The sequence below is a fragment of the Phyllobates terribilis genome, unplaced genomic scaffold (genome assembly GCF_046119375.1).
Source record: "Phyllobates terribilis strain yellow unplaced genomic scaffold, ASM4611937v1 Scaffold_348__1_contigs__length_1988982, whole genome shotgun sequence".
Classification (NCBI taxonomy): domain Eukaryota; kingdom Metazoa; phylum Chordata; class Amphibia; order Anura; family Dendrobatidae; genus Phyllobates; species Phyllobates terribilis.
Genome location: NW_027363108.1, coordinates 673,064 through 690,953, shown reverse-complemented (window position 1 = coordinate 690,953; position 17,890 = coordinate 673,064). Strand labels below are relative to the sequence as shown.

General features: G+C 40.8%; 1 pseudogene; it reads left to right on the top strand.

Moving 5' to 3' along the window:
* LOC141222239 (cingulin-like) overlaps nt 1-17,270 on the top strand; it is a 53,394-nt pseudogene extending 36,124 nt beyond the window's left edge.
* The last annotated feature ends 620 nt before the right edge of the window (nt 17,271-17,890 follow it).

The window sequence follows — 17,890 nt, the reverse complement described above, 5'->3', positions numbered from 1 at the left end:
GAATTTAAAGACACATAGAGCAGGGCCACAGTAACGACAAATTCCCATTAGAAAGGAGAGAGTCTGCTATACAGTTATATGGTATGTAGTGAGTCCAATGGCTGACCAATTTTAGGAAAAATCCCACTAAGAATTTAAAGACACATAGAGCATGGCCACAGTAACAAGTACGACATTTTCCCATTAAAAAGGAGAGGGTCTGCTATACAGTTATAGGGTATGCAGTGAGTCCAACGGCTGACCAATTTTAGGAAAGACCCACTAAGAATTTAAAGACACATAGAACCGGACGACAGTAACAAGTATGACATGCAGGGCACGTATCAGGTTAGCTAAAGCTGACAATGAATTAAGGCTTGCAAGAGATGTCAAAAGCAATAAAAAAGGATTCTGGGGGTATGTCAAAAGTAAAAGAAAAGTCAAAGATGCTATAGGATTTTTACAGGATGAAAATGGAGAAATGGTAAGAGAGGATGTTGAGAAGGCCGAACTTTTTAATTCCTATTTTGCATCTGTTTTCTCTCAGAAAGAAAATGTAACATCAACTGATCTTCACTGTCCTTTTAAAGGAATAGAGGAATCCAAGTTATCTGTAAACAGAAAGATTGTGAGGGAATATTTAGCTAACATAAATGAGTTCAAGTCTCCAGGTCCAGATGAATTACACCCCAGAGTACTGAAGGAGATCGTAGAAGAAATTTTAGAACCACTCTCCATAATTTTTGAAAATTCTTGGAGAACAGGAGAAGTCCCAGAAGACTGGAGAAGAGCAAATGTTGTTCCTATCTTCAAAAAGGGGAAGAAGGTGGACCCAGGGAACTATAGGCTGGTGAGTCTGACTTCTATACCAGGAAAGATCTTTGAACAAATTATTAAACAACATGTATGTAAGTACATGGATAAGAATGAAGTGATTAACCAGAGTCAGCATGGGTTTGTAACTAACAAGTCATGTCAGACTAACTTAATTTCCTTCTATGACAGAATCACTGACTGGGTGGATCAGGGAAATGCTGTAGATATAGTATATCTTGACTTCAGCAAAGCATTTGACAAAGTATCTCACACCATCCTTATTGAAAAAATGACCAAGTATGCAATGGACCAGGCAACTGTTAGGTGGATTCATAACTGGCTTAGTGATCAGACTCAAAGGGTGGTTGTAAATGGCTTTACATCCAGCTGGATGAATGTCTCAAGTGGGGTACCACAGGGCTCCGTCCTGGGACCTGTATTTTTCAACATCTTTATCAATGATTTAGATGAAGGAATTGAGGGTAAACTGATTACATTTGCTGATGACACAAAGCTAGGAGGGATAGCTAATACTAGAGAAGAGAGAGAGAGGATTCAAAAAGACCTAAATAAACTGGAGCAGTGGGCAGCAACCAACAGAATGGTTTTTAACAGGGAAAAATGCAAAGTACTATATCTGGGCAATAAAAATGAAAAAAGCATATACAGAATGGGAGGAATAGAGCTAAGCAACAGTACATGTGAAAAAGACTTAGGTATACTAATAGATCATAGACTGAACATGAGTCAACAGTGTGATGCAGCAGCAAAAAAGGCAAATACAATTCTGGCATGTATTAACAGAAGCATACAGTCTAGATCACGTGAAGTCATTATCGGTCTTTACTCCTCTTTGGTCAGACCTCATCTGGAATACTGTGTACAGTTTTGGGCACCACATTTTAAAAAAGACATAGACAAACTGGAGCAAGTTCAGAGAAGAGCGACCAGAATGGTGACTGGTCTGCAAACCATGTCCTATGAGGAACGGTTGCAGGATTTGGGAATGTTTAGCTTGCAAAAAAGAAGACTGAGAGGAGACTTAATAGCTGTCTACAAATATGTCAAGGGCTGTCACATTGTAGAAGGATCATCTTTATTCTCATTTGCACAAGGAAAGACTAGAAGCAATGGGATGAAACTAAATGGGAGGAGACACAGATTAGATATTAGAAAAAACTTTTTGACAGTTAGGGTGATTAATGAGTGGAACAGGCTGCCACGAGAGGTGGTGAGTTCCCCTTCAATGGACGTCTTCAAACAGAGGCTGGACAGACATCTGTCTGAGATGATCTAGTGAATCCTGCTTTGAGCAGGGGGTTGGACCAGATGACCCAGGAGGTCCCTTCCAACTCTACCATTCTATGATTCTATGATTCTATGTTCCCATTAGAAAGGAGAGGGTTTGCTATACAGTTATAGGGTATGCAGTGAGTCCAACGGCTGACCAGTTTTAGGAAAATCCCCACTAAGAATTTAAAGACACATAGATCAGGGCCACAGTAACGACAAATTCCCAGAAGAAAGGAGAGAGTCTGCTATACAGTTATAGGGTATGCAGTGAGTCCAAAGTCTGACCAATTTTAGGGAAAACCCCACTAAGAATTTAAAGACACACAGAGCAGGGCCACAGTAATGACAAATTCCCATTAGAAAGGAGAGAGTCTGCTATACAGTAATAGGGTATGCAGTGAGTCCAAAGGCTGACCAATTATAGGAAAAACCCCACTAAGAATTTAAAGACACATAGAGCAGGGCCACAGTAACAAGGTATGACATGTTCCCATTAGAAAGGAGGGAGTCTGCTATACAGTTATAGGGTATGCAGTGAGTCCAACGGCTGACCAAATTTAGGAAAAACCCCACTAACAATTTAAAGAGACATAGAGCAAGGCTACAGTAACGACAAATTCCCATTAGAAAGGAGAGAGTCTCCCATAGTGTTGGCCTATGCAGTGAATGCAAGGGCTGCCAAAAATTTGGAGGCACTTCAATGCCCCTTGGAAGAGACGTGAAGGGCCTTATAAAAAAATGTTCCCATTAGAAAGGAGCAGGCCTCCTATACTTGTAATGCCCATGCTCAAGTGTATGGGCTGACAAACATTTATCCCTGGGGGGTATGCATGAACATACGGTATACAATTTTTTTTTACGGGCATCATAAACACCCTTTAAAAAAATTATGTGGGTGTTGCATCACGGACCACGGTCACCCTGGTGATGTGGTGGTGGAGGATGAGGAGAAGGGCAAGAGCAAATAGTCAAAATCAGGAAGCGTATACCCATGTGTGGGTGTGAAAGGTGCATGTGAATACGCCTCCCAAGAAAAGACACTGGATTTGAGTTTATGTTACGCTGCTATAATTCAGTGGTGTTGAGAAGTCTGGCCCAATCCAGTCCTTGTTCATTTTTATATGTGTCAGCCTGTCAGCATTTTCATTTGACAGGCGGATGCGCTTATCAGTTATAATTCCACCAGCGGCACTAAAAACCCACTCTGATAAAACACTGGCGGCAGGGCAGGCCAGGACCTCCAAGGCATAGATAGCCAGTTCATTCCACGTATCCAGCTTGGATACCCAATAATTATAAGGCACAGAGGAATCACGGAGGACGTTGGTGCGGTCGGCAAGGTACTCCCTCAGCATCTTCCCAAACTTTGCACTTCTTGTGAGAGTACCCCGCCCCTCAGGGCCTGTGCGATGGTAGGGGCTGAGAAAACTCTCCCAGAACTTTGACAGTGTTCCCCTTCCTCTGCTGGATTGAAGTTGTGTCTCTCTCGCCTGTACTCCTTGGTTGTCCAACGAAGTGTGCCCTCTGCCGCCAGCATTTTCAGATGGGAATTTATTTTACTAGTTCCGCAACAAGGTCCTTCTGGTGCAGCCCCATTTTTGTAGACCTGTCCGCCTCAGGAATAAGAGATATAAAGTTCTCCTTGTAGCGTGAGTCTAGAAGTGTCACCAGCCAGTAATGACTGTCACCCAAAATTTTGAGAACGCGAGGGTCATGAGAAAGGCAGCGTAACATAAACTCAGCCATGCGTGCCAGACTACTGACAGACAAGACTTCTGTGTCCTCACCAAGAGGATGACTAACCATGCTCTCCTCCTCCTCCTCCTACTCCTCTCTGTCCTCCGGCCATCCACACTGAACAGACGGTATGACAGCTGTGCAGGTAGTACCGTCTATAGTGTATGAAACTAGCTCCTGTCCTTCCCCCTCCTACTCTTCCTCATTGTCACCCAATCCACTTTGGGATGAGATGAGGCTTGGCTGTGTGTAATCACCCTGTATGGTTCCTTGCTCCATCTCATCGTGCTCCGCCTACAATGCATCCTCTTTGATTGTGAGCAGAGAGCATTTCAGAAGACAGAGAAGCGGGATGTTGATGCTAAATATGGCGTCATCACCGCTCACCATCTTGGTGGAGTCCTCAAAGTTTTGGAGGATGATACATATGTCTGACATTCATGTCCACTCCTGAGGTCTTATGTGTGGAGTCTGAACTGAATACCGACGGCCTTGTTGATGCTGGTAGTCAAAAAATGCCCTCTTCTGCTCACAAATCCCTCCCAACATCTGCAGTGTAGAGTTCCAACGTGTGGGGACATCACACACCAGTCTGTGAGCCGGAAGCTGCAAACGCTGCTGAAACACGGCGGAAGCTGTAGCTAACTTTCTAAAATGGGCACATAGGCTGAGCACTTTAACAAGCAGATCTGGCAGCTCCGGGTAGGATTTGAGAAACCGCTGAACCACACACATGGGCCAGGCATGGTACGTGTGTGAGCTCGCCTCGCCTCAGAGCCACCACCAGGTTCCGGCCATTGTCACACACGACCATACCTGGCTGTAGGTTCAGCAGTGTGAGCCACAGGTTCAGAGCTGTCCACAACTCTTCAGCATTGTGCGGTTTGTCACTTAAGCATATTAGCTTCAGCACAGCCTGTTGCCGATTGGCAGAGGCAGTGCTGCAGTACTTCCAGCTTCTGATTGATGTGGTCGTTTCGGAGATGGAGGCTGAAGAGGAGGAGGAGGCTGAGGAGGCTGAGGTGCAGGAGCTGTAGACCGTGGGGGCAACCCTGATTGACCTAGGGCCCGCAATCCTTGGCATCGGGAAGACGTGTTCCGTCCCAAGGTCAGACTGGGTCCCGGCTTCAACTATGTTAACCCAGTGTGTTGTCAGCAAGATGTACCGTCCCTGCCCACAAGCACTTGTCCACGTGTCCATGGTTAGGTGGACTTTCCCGGTAACTGAGTTGTTGAGGGCACAGCTAATGTTTTGGGAGACGTGCTTGTGTAATGCGGGGACGGCACACCAGGAGAAATAGTGGCGGCTGGGGACCAAGTACCGAGGGACGGCCGGCGCCATCAGGTTGCGGAATGCTTTCGTCTCCACGAGCCTAAAAGGCAACATTTCTAGCGCAAGCAGTCGTGAAATGTGAGAATTTAGTAGTGTGGCCTATGGGGGGTTGGCTGCATATTTGAGCTTGCGTTTCAAGGACTGGGGTATGGACAATTGAATGCTGCGCTGTGACAAGGACATGGATGTGCTTCCTGATGCTGCTACTTGAGAGTGCGCAATGACAGGTTCAGGGCAGGAGGCATCTTCGCATGCACCATGGACAGGGGATTGGCTTGCATGCACAACAGCAGAAGAAGCAATGGTGCCACCTGCAGTCACTGTTCCTGATCCCTGGGGTTCGGCCCACAAAGTCGGGTGCTTTGCTGTCATGTGCCTGACCATGCTGGTGGTGGTCAGGCTGCTCCTTTTGCCCCCCCCTGCTGATGCCGGCCTGGCAGGTGGTGCAAATGGCCTTTTTGGGGTTATCGGCAGAGTCTTTAAAAAACAACCAGACTCGGGAAGATGTAACAGTTGTACTGGCAACTTCCTTCATGCTGGTGTTACGGGGAACGGTTGCCTGCCTTCTGTCTGCGGCCACAACACTGCTTCTTCCCGCCTGTTGGGGTGCTCTGCCTCCCTCCCCCTGTGTGCTGCTGTCCTCGCTCTGCATGTCCTACTGCCAGGTTGGGTCAGTTACTATATCATCCACCACCTCGTCTTCCACTTCCACACCCTGGTCCTCCTCCTGACTTTCTGGCAATTGTGTCTCATCATCGTCAACCTCTTGTGACACTATCCCACCGTCGCCTTCGTGTGACCGTGGCTGCTCAAATATTTGGGCATTACTACACGTGATCTCCTCTTGCCCCACTTCAAGTGGACCTGAATCTATAAATGGAAAAGTGACCAGCTCTTCAGAGTGTCCAATTGTGGGATCAGTTGTCTCCGTGCACTCGGCATGGTGGGAGGAAGGAGGATCAGGGTGAGGAATATGCGGTCCAGACTCACGGCTACTGAGACTTGACCATGTGGAATACAGGGTGGTGGTGGTGGCTAAGTGACTGGAAGCATTATCCGCTATCCAAGCAACAACCTTTTGACACTGCTCTGGGTTCAATAGTGGAGTGCTGTGGTCCCCTAGGAATTGGGACAGGAAGGTCAGGCGAGAAGATGTGGGTGTTTGTTGTGGCACAATTTCCACTTGCCCACGGCCTTGTCCTCGGCCTCTGCATGAACCATCACCATCACATCCAGTTCCCCGTCCCTTGCCACTTGCCTTGCCCATTTTAAATTGAGGACAGTATCTTCCACGCTCACTACAAATGACTGAGTTTGGAGCGAATTTATATGTAGTGTTGAGCGAGCATGCTCAACACTGCTCGGTACTCGCCCGAGCATCACGCTACTCGGGATGTTCGGCGAGCACCGAGCATTTCCGGGTTACTCGGACGGGAGCTCGGGTCTCCGCCCTGCATGTTTGGCGCTCTTTACAGAGCCAATGAACATGCAGGGATTGCCAGCCAGTCACTGTAATGTCGCAGCCATGTTGTTTGTGGGCATTACAGTGATTGGCTGGCCGCACAGCGTCTCTTCAAGTATTTAAAACCGGGCGCCGCCATTTTGGACACAGTTGCTCCGGATCAGACAGTGTAGGGACAGCGCTGCTGATTTAGAGAGAGATATATCCTGCGAAATAGTTAGTGTAGGGTCTGTAAAGGCTGCCAGATCAAACAAACAGTCCTTCTCAGGACTAATATCCATCCCAGATATCAGGCAGGCAGGCTGTATAGGAGACGCAGTGGTTATACCAGCAAACGCTGCATTACAGTCCTGTGTGCTCCTGTTGCTGAAATTGCTGGACTTAGCTCCAGGTCTCGGGGGCCAGGAAAAATCTAAATCTTTTTTTCATCTAAATCCTCTTTTTTTTTTCCTCCTTCACACTGTACAAATACCCGTCTTATTAACCTTTTGGTGTCCCCCCCCCCAAAAAAAAAGCGTGTCTCTGATTTTTCAGACACAAATATATTTGTTGAAAATAGTCTGGTGTAGGCCAGAGAAATAGAAGTGTGGTTTTGCAGTTCCATGGGCCATTTGTATCTAAAAAAAACAGTTTGAGTGTGTCGCTCACTGTTCATCCGCAAATATATATATTTAGAAAAGTCTGGTATACACCAGTAAATTATAACTGTGGTTTTGCTGTTCCACGGTAAAAAATCTCTATTATCCTGTTTTTGGCATTTTTTGCCGTAAAAAAAATAATAGTGTCTCCCTGATTTTTCAGACATAAATATATCTGTTGAAAGTAGTCTGGTGTAGGCCAGAGAGACAGAAGTGTGCTTTTGCTGTTCCACGGTAAAAAATCTCTATTATCCTGCTCTTGGCATTTTTTGCCGTAAAAAAAAAGATAATAGTATCTCCCTGATTGTTCAGACACAAATATATATGTTGAAAATAGTCTGGTGTAGGCCAGAGAAATAGAAGTGTGGTTTTGCAGTTCCATGGGCCATTTGTATCTAAAAAAAAAACAGTTTGAGTGTGTCGCTCACTGTTCAGCCGCAAATATATTTATTTAAAATAGTCTGGTATACACGAGTAAATTATAACTGTGGTTTTGCTGTTCCACTGTAAAAAATCTCTATTATCCTGTTTTAGGCATTTTTTGCCGTAAAAAAAATAATAGTGTCTCCCTGATTTTTCAGACACAAATATATCTGTTGAAAATAGTCTGGTGTAGGCCAGAGACACAAAAGTGTTATTTTGCTGTTCCACGGTAAAAAATCTCTATTATCCTGCTCTTGGCATTTTTTGCCGTAAAAAAATAAATATTAGTGTCTCCCTGATTTTTCAGACACAAATATATCTGTTGAAAATAGTTTGGTGTAGGCCAGAGAGACAAAAGTGTGCTTTTGCTATTCCACGGTAAAAAAATTCTATTATCCTGCTCTTGGCATTTTTTGCCGTAAAGAATAAATAGTGTCTCCTGATTGTTCGGACACAAATATATCTGTTGAAAATAGGCTGGTGTAAGCCCGAAAAATACAAGTGTGGTTTTGCAGTTCCATGGGTCAAATCTCAGTATTATCCTACTTTTCGCAATTTTTGGCCGTAAAAAATAAATAATAGTGTCTCCTGATTGTTCAGACACAAATATATCTGTTGAAAATAGTCTGGTGTAGACCCGAGAAATACAAGTGTGGTTTTGCAGTTCCACGGGTCAAATCTCTGTAGTATCTTGTTTTTTTGCATTTTTTGCCGTAAAGAAAAATAGTAGTGTCTCCTGATTGTTCAGACACAAATATATCTGTTGAAAATAGTCTGATGTAGGCCCGAGAAATACAAGTGTGGTTTTGCAGTTCCACGGTTCAAACCTCTGTATTATCCACTTTTGGGCCATTTGTATCTAAAAAAAAACAGTTTGAGTGTGTCGCTCACTGTTCAGCCGCAAATATATTTATTTAAAATAGTCTGGTATACACCAGTAAATTATAACTGTGGTTTTGCTGTTCCACAGTAAAAAATCTCTATTATCCTGTTTTAGGCATTTTTTGCCGTAAAAAAAATAATAGTGTCTCCCTGATTTTTCAGACACAAATATATCTGTTGAAAATAGTCTGGTGTAGGCCAGAGACACAAAAGTGTTATTTTGCTGTTCCACGGTAAAAAATCTCTATTATCCTGCTCTTGGCATTTTTTGCCGTAAAAAAATAAATAATAGTGTCTCCCTGATTTTTCAGACACAAATATATCTGTTGAAAGTAGTCTGGTGTAGGCCAGAGCCACAAAAGTGTGCTTTTGCTATTCCACGGTAAAAAATTCTATTATCCTGCTCTTGGCATTTTTTGCCGGAAAAGAATAAATAGTGTCTCCTGATTGTTCGGACACAAATATGTCTGTTGAAAATAGTCTGGTGTAAGCCCGAAAAATACAAGTGTGGTTTTGCAGTTCCACGGGTCAAATCTCTGTATTATCCTGCTTTTCGCAATTTTTGGCCGTAAAAAATAAATAATAGTGTCTCCTGATTGTTCAGACACAAATATATCTGTTGAAAATAGTCTGGTGTAGACCCGAGAAATACAAGTATGGTTTTGCAGTTCCACGGGTCAAATCTCTGTATTATCTTGTTTTTTTGCATTTTTTGCCGTAAAGAAAAACAGTAGTGTCTCCTGATTCTTCAGACACAAATATATCTGTTGAAAATAGTCTGATGTAGGCCCGAGAAATACAAGTGTGGCTTTGCAGTTCCATGGTTCAAACCTCTGTATTATCCACTTTTGGGCCATTTGTATCTAAAAAATCAGTTTGCGTGTGTCGCTCACTGTTCAGTCGCAAATATATATATATATATTTAAAAAAGTCTGGTATACACCAGTAAATTATAACTATGGTTTTGCTGTTCCACGGTAAAAAATCTCTATTATCCTGCTTTTGGCATTTTTGCCGTAAAAAATAAATAGTGTCTCCTGATTGTTCGGACACAAATATATCTGTTGAAAATAGGCTGGTGTAAGCCCGAAAAATACAAGTGTGGTTTTGCAGTTCCACGGTTCAAATCTCTGTATTATCCTGCTTTTCGCAATTTTTGGCCGTAAAAAATAAATAATAGTGTCTCCTGATTGTTCAGACACAAATATATCTGTTGAAAATAGTTGGTGTAGACCCGAGAAATACAAGTGTGGTTTTGCAGTTCCACGGGTCAAATCTCTGTATTATCTTGTTTTTTTGCATTTTTTGCCGTAAAGAAAAACAGTAGTGTCTCCTGATTGTTCAGACACAAATATATCTGTTGAAAATAGTCTGATGTAGGCCCAAGAAATACAAGTGTGGTTTTGCAGTTCCACGGTTCAAACCTCTGTATTATCCACTTTTGGGCCATTTGTATCTAAAAAAAACAGTTTGAGTGTGTCGCTCACTGTTCAGCCGCAAATATATTTATTTAAAATAGTCTGGTATACACGAGTAAATTATAACTGTGGTTCTGCTGTTCCACTGTAAAAAATCTCTATTATCCTGTTTTAGGCATTTTTTGCCGTAAAAAAAATAATAGTGTCTCCCTGATTTTTCAGACACAAATATATCTGTTGAAAATAGTCTGGTGTAGGCCAGAGACACAAAAGTGTTATTTTGCTGTTCCACGGTAAAAAATCTCTATTATCCTGCTCTTGGCATTTTTTGCCGTAAAAAAATAAATAATAGTGTCTCCCTGATTTTTCAGACACAAATATATCTGTTGAAAGTAGTCTGGTGTAGGCCAGAGCCACAAAAGTGTGCTTTTGCTATTCCACGGTAAAAAATTCTATTATCCTGCTCTTAGCATTTTTTGCCGGAAAAGAATAAATAGTGTCTCCTGATTGTTCGGACACAAATATGTCTGTTGAAAATAGTCTGGTGTAAGCCCGAAAAATACAAGTGTGGTTTTGCAGTTCCACGGGTCAAATCTCTGTATTATCCTGCTTTTCGCAATTTTTGGCCGTAAAAAATAAATAATAGTGTCTCCTGATTGTTCAGACACAAATATATCTGTTGAAAATAGTCTGGTGTAGACCCGAGAAATACAAGTATGGTTTTGCAGTTCCACGGGTCAAATCTCTGTATTATCTTGTTTTTTTGCATTTTTTGCCGTAAAGAAAAACAGTAGTGTCTCCTGATTGTTCAGACACAAATATATCTGTTGAAAATAGTCTGATGTAGGCCCGAGAAATACAAGTGTGGCTTTGCAGTTCCATGGTTCAAACCTCTGTATTATCCACTTTTGGGCCATTTGTATCTAAAAAATCAGTTTGCGTGTGTCGCTCACTGTTCAGTCGCAAATATATATATATATATTTAAAAAAGTCTGGTATACACCAGTAAATTATAACTATGGTTTTGCTGTTCCACGGTAAAAAATCTCTATTATCCTGCTTTTGGCATTTTTGCCGTAAAAAATAAATAGTGTCTCCTGATTGTTCGGACACAAATATATCTGTTGAAAATAGGCTGGTGTAAGCCCGAAAAATACAAGTGTGGTTTTGCAGTTCCACGGTTCAAATCTCTGTATTATCCTGCTTTTCGCAATTTTTGGCCGTAAAAAATAAATAATAGTGTCTCCTGATTGTTCAGACACAAATATATCTGTTGAAAATAGTCTGGTGTAGACCCGAGAAATACAAGTATGGTTTTGCAGTTCCACGGGTCAAATCTCTGTATTATCTTGTTTTTTTGCATTTTTTGCCGTAAAGAAAAACAGTAGTGTCTCCTGATTGTTCAGACACAAATATATCTGTTGAAAATAGTCTGATGTAGGCCCGAGAAATACAAGTGTGGCTTTGCAGTTCCATGGTTCAAACCTCTGTATTATCCACTTTTGGGCCATTTGTATCTAAAAAATCAGTTTGCGTGTGTCGCTCACTGTTCAGTCGCAAATATATATATATATATTTAAAAAAGTCTGGTATACACCAGTAAATTATAACTATGGTTTTGCTGTTCCACGGTAAAAAATCTCTATTATCCTGCTTTTGGCATTTTTGCCGTAAAAAATAAATAGTGTCTCCTGATTGTTCGGACACAAATATATCTGTTGAAAATAGGCTGGTGTAAGCCCGAAAAATACAAGTGTGGTTTTGCAGTTCCACGGTTCAAATCTCTGTATTATCCTGCTTTTCGCAATTTTTGGCCGTAAAAAATAAATAATAGTGTCTCCTGATTGTTCAGACACAAATATATCTGTTGAAAATAGTCTGGTGTAGACCCGAGAAATACAAGTGTGGTTTTGCAGTTCCACGGGTCAAATCTCTGTATTATCTTGTTTTTTTGCATTTTTTGCCGTAAAGAAAAACAGTAGTGTCTCCTGATTGTTCAGACACAAATATATCTGTTGAAAATAGTCTGATGTAGGCCCAAGAAATACAAGTGTGGTTTTGCAGTTCCACGGTTCAAACCTCTGTATTATCCACTTTTGGGCCATTTGTATCTAAAAAAAACAGTTTGAGTGTGTCGCTCACTGTTCAGCCGCAAATATATTTATTTAAAATAGTCTGGTATACACGAGTAAATTATAACTGTGGTTCTGCTGTTCCACTGTAAAAAATCTCTATTATCCTGTTTTAGGCATTTTTTGCCGTAAAAAAAATAATAGTGTCTCCCTGATTTTTCAGACACAAATATATCTGTTGAAAATAGTCTGGTGTAGGCCAGAGACACAAAAGTGTTATTTTGCTGTTCCACAGTAAAAAATCTCTATTATCCTGCTCTTGGCATTTTTTGCCGTAAAAAAATAAATAATAGTGTCTCCCTGATTTTTCAGACACAAATACAGTTATATGAAAAAGTTTGGGCACCCCTATTAATCTTAAGCTTAATGTATTATAAAAATTGGTGTTTTTGCAACAGCTATTTCAGTTTGATATATGTAATAACTGTTGGACACAGTAATGTTTCTGCCTTGAAATGAGGTTTATTGTACTAACAGAAAATGTGCAATCTGCATTGAAACAAAATTTGACAGGTGCATAAGTATGGGCACCCTTATCATTTTCTTGTTTTAAGTACTCCTACCTACTTTTTACTGACTTACTAAAGCACTTTTTTTGGTTTTGTAACCTCATTGAGCTTTGAACTTCAGAGCCAGGTGTATGCACTCATGAGAAAAGCTACTTAAAGTGGCCACTTGCAAGTTGTTCTCCTGTTTGAATCTCCTCTGAAGAGTGGCATCATGGGCTCCTCAAAACAACTGTCAAATGATCTGAAAACAAAGATTATTCAACATAGTTGTTCAGGGGAAGGATACAAAAAGCTTTCTCAGAGATTTAACCTGTCAGTTTCCACTGTGAGGAACATAGTAAGGAAATGGAAGAACTCAGGGACAGTTCTTGTTAAGGCCAGAAGTGGCAGGCCAAGAAAAACATCAGAAAGGCAGAGAAGAAGAATGGTGAGATCAGTCAAGGACAATCCTCAGACCACCTCCTGAGAGCTGCTGCATCAACTTGCTGCAGATGTGCATCAGTCAACTATACAACGCACTTTGCACAAGGAGAAGCTGTATGGGAGAGTGATGCGAAAGAAGCCGTTTCTGCAAGCATGCCACAAACAGAATCGGCTGAGGTATGCAAAAGCACATTTGGATAAGCCAATTTCTTTTTGGAAGAAGGTCCTGTGGACTGATGAAACCAAGATTGAGTTGTTTGGTCATACAAAAAGGCGTTATGCATGGCCGTAAAAAAACACAGCATTCCAAGAAAAACACTTGCTACCCACAGTAAAATTGGGTGGAGGTTCCATCATGCTTTGGGGCTGTGTGGCCAATGCCGGCACCGGGAATCTTGTTAAAGTTGAGGGACGCATGGATTCCTCTCAGTATCAGCAGATTTTTGACAATAATGTTCAAGAATCAGTGATAAAGTTGAAGTTACGCAGGGGATGGATCTTTCAGCAAGACAATGATCCAAAACACCGCTCCATATCTACTCAGGCATTCATGCAGAGGAACAATTACAATGTTCTGGAATGGCCATCCCAGTCCCCAGACCTGAATATCATTGAACATCTGTGGGATCATTTAAAGAGGGCTGTCCATGCTCGGCGACCATCAAACTTAACTGAACTGGAATTGTTTTGCAAAGAGGAATGGTCAAAAATACCTTCATCCAGGATCCAGGAACTCATTGAAAGCTACAGGAAGCGACTAGAGTCTGTTATTTTTGCAAAAGGAGGATCTACTAAATATTAATGTCACCTTTCTGGTGAGGTGCCCATACTTATGCACCTGTCAAATTTTGTTTGAATGCAGATTGCACATTTTCTGTTAGTACAATAAACCTCATTTCAAGGCAGAAACATTACTGTGTCCAACAGTTATTACATATATCAAACTGAAATAGCTGTTGCAAAAACACCAATTTTTATAAAACAATAAGCTTAAGATTAATAGGGGTGCCCAAACTTTTTCATATAACTGTATATCTGTTGAAAATAGTCTGGTGTAGGCCAGAGAAATACAAGTGTGGTTTTGCAGTTCCACGGGTCAAATCTCTGTATTATCTTGTTTTTTTGCATTTTTTGCCGTAAAGAAAAACAGTAGTGTCTCCTGATTGTTCAGACACAAATATATCTGTTGAAAATAGTCTGATGTAGGCCCGAGAAATACAAGTGTGGTTTTGCAGTTCCACGGTTCAAACCTCTGTATTATCCACTTTTGGGCCATTTGTATCTAAAAAAACAGTTTGAGTGTGTCGCTCACTGTTCAGTCGCAAATATATATATATATTTAAAAAAGTCTGGTATACACCAGTAAATTATAACTATGGTTTTGCTGTTCCACGGTAAAAAATCTCTATTATCCTGCTTTTGGCATTTTTGCCGTAAAAAATAAATAGTGTCTCCTGATTGTTCGGACACAAATATATCTGTTGAAAATAGTCTGGTGTAAGCCCGAAAAATACAAGTGTGGTTTTGCAGTTCCACGGGTCAAATCTCTGTATTATCCTGCTTTTCGCAATTTTTGGCCGTAAAAAATAAATAATAGTGTCTCCTGATTGTTCAGACACAAATATATCTGTTGAAAATAGTCTGGTGTAGACCCGAGAAATACAAGTGTGGTTTTGCAGTTCCACGGGTCAAATCTCTGTATTATCTTGTTTTTTTGCATTTTTTGCCGTAAAGAAAAACAGTAGTGTCTCCTGATTGTTCAGACACAAATATATCTGTTGAAAATAGTCTGACGTAGGCCCGAGAAATACTAGTGTGGTTTTGCAGTTCCACGGTTCAAACCTCTGTATTATCCACTTTTGGGCCATTTGTATCTAAAAAAAACAGTTTGAGTGTGTCGCTCACTGTTCAGTCGCAAATGTATATATATATTTAAAAAAGTCTGGTATACACCAGTAAATTATAACTATGGTTTTGCTGTTCCACGGTAAAAAATCTCTATTATCCTGCTTTTAGCATTTTTGCCGTAAAAAATAAATAGTGTCTCCTGATTGTTCGGACACAAATATATCTGTTGAAAATAGTCTGGTGTAGGCCCGAGAAATCCAAGTGTGGTTTTGCAGTTCCACGGGTCAAATCTCTATTATTCTGCTTTTCGCAATTTTTGGCCGTAAAAAATAAATAATAGTGTCTCCTGATTGTTCAGGCACAAATATATCTGTTGAAAATAGTCTGATGTAGGCCCGAGAAATACAAGTGTGGTTTTGCAGTTCCACGGGTCAAATCTCTGTATTATTCTGCTTTTCGCAATTTTTGGCCGTAAAAAATAAATAATAGTGTCTCCTGATTGTTCAGACACAAATATATCTGTTGAAAATAGTCTGGTGTAGACCCGAGAAATACAAGTGTGGTTTTGCAGTTCCACGGTTCAAACCTCTGTATTATCCACTTTTGGGCCATTTGTATGTAAAAAAAAACAGTTTGAGTGTGTCGCTCACTGTTCAGCTGCAAATATTTATTTTTAAAAAAGTCTGGTATGCATACACCAGTAAATTATAACTGTGGTTTTGCTTTTCCACGGAAAGAAATCTCTATTATTCAGCTTTTGGTATTTTTTCCATAAAGAAAAATAGTAATATTTTCTCCCTGATTGTTCAGATTATTTAAAAGAGTCGGGTGTAGGCCAGAGAAATAGAACTGTGGTTTTCCTCTTCCACGGTTCTAATCTACTTTTTATTACCCTTTTTCCATTGATAGTGCGAGTGTAAGCTATTTAACTCACTTTACAATGGGCAAGGCGCGTGGCAAGGGACGTGGAACTGGACGTTCTGGTGATGGTGCGTGCAGAGGACGGGGCCGTGGCCAAGGTGAAAATGTGCCACAACCAACAGCCACATCTTCTCGCTCCCACTTCTTGACCGAATTACTAGGGAAGCACAGAACAACACCAGTATTGCGAACTGATCAGTGTGAACAGGTTATTAATTGGATAGCAGATAATACTTCCAGTTACCTGGGCACCACACCTCCGGCCTGTCTTCCACACGGTCGACTCTTAGTAGCCGTGAGTCTCGACCGCATACTCCTCCTCACCCTGATGCTCCTTCCTCCCACCATGCAGAGTGTCGTCAGACAGCAACTGATCCCACACTAGGACACTCTGAAGAGCTGTTCACTGGTCCAATTCCAGATTTGTGCCCCTCGCCTGGTATTTTCAGAGATGTCATCAATATTTTTAATCTTTTGCAAAAAGTCTCCTGTATCAAGTAAAAAAGATTTACTTTTTTTAGCAAAGGGGGTCAAAATTCGTTCATAAAACAATCGACAGAGGGCTCAACACAGATTCTGATGAAGCTACTATTGGCCTCCAATAGATTAAAAATATTGATGACATCTCTGAAAATGCCATTATTGCCACTATTGATGTGGTTAGTTTATATACTTCTATTGAACACCAGAAGGGGTTAAATGCAGTTAATTGGACATTCGAGGAATTTCAAGTTCCTGAAGCACGGCGAGAGTTTATATCTGATCTACTTGAAATTGTTCTATATGAGAATTACTTTTTATTTCAAGATTTTTTTACAAACAAAAAAGGGGATCAGCGATGGGTGCTAATATGGCCCCCCCATATGCAAACCTATATATGACATTTTTTGAAGAAAAATTCGTCTATTGTCATGAATTATTTAAAACCCATGCTAAAATTTGGTTAAGATTTATAGATGATATTTTTTGCATATGGGAGGGGCCACATGAAACACTCATGGAGTTCCAGAATTATTTAAATGGTATATGGCTAGAATTAAAATTTACTTTATCATGCGATGGTCTACGCATGAATTTTCTAGATACAATGATTATTAAGACTGGCACTGGACGTGTGGATATTGATCTATATAAAAAAACTACAGATAGAAACAGTTTTTTACATTTTAAAAGTGCCCACCCGTATTCTATGAAACAGGCGATTCCTAAATCACAACTTTTAAGAGTAAAAAGGATTGTTACAGATCCTATAATTTGTGAACAGCGCATGAAAGAAATGAGGAACAATTTTCAACACCGTGGTTACCCCAAACATGTTTTGGATCAGGCAGAGAGAGATATGGAATTGAACAGGGTTAAAAGAGATGATAATATGTCTCGGATATCTTTCGTTAGACAACATCACCCGATTAATGTTAAAGTTGAAAAATCATTAAAAAACATTGGCATATTTTGAAGGAAGCTTTTCCAAATGTGAATGAGTTTCAAACGCTTCCCAGAATCTGCAACAAAAAGGTTCCTAATATCAGGGATAAATTAGTGCGTGCTGATGTAGGCAGTGATTTATTGATACCCAGACAGACATTCCTTAGTACAAAAAACAGAGGCACGCATCCCTGCTTGGGATGCGCGCAATGTAATAATGTTATTAGAGGAGAATATTTTTGCCATCCCCATACTGGGAAGAGATTTAATATAAAAGGTTTCTTCAATTGTAAATCTACCAATGTTGTCTATTTAATTAAGTGCCCCTGTGGTTCTATTTATATAGGTGAGACTACGCAGGCTGTCGGTGTACGCATTAACAAGCATAAATCTACAATTAAATGCAGCGATGTCACACTCCCGTTGCCACAACATTTCAAAGAAAATAACCACTCTGTGGCACAATTAAAATACCAAGTAATTGAGGAAATCCACACACCTAGAAGAGGGGGAAGCCTCAAAAAACTTCTTTTGAAGAGAGAGGCATATTGGATCTTTACACTTAATAGTTTATTTCCCAATGGTCTCAATAGGGATTATAATGTAAGTCAAATGTTCTAAAAGATTTTTTTACACTATTCAAGATCAATG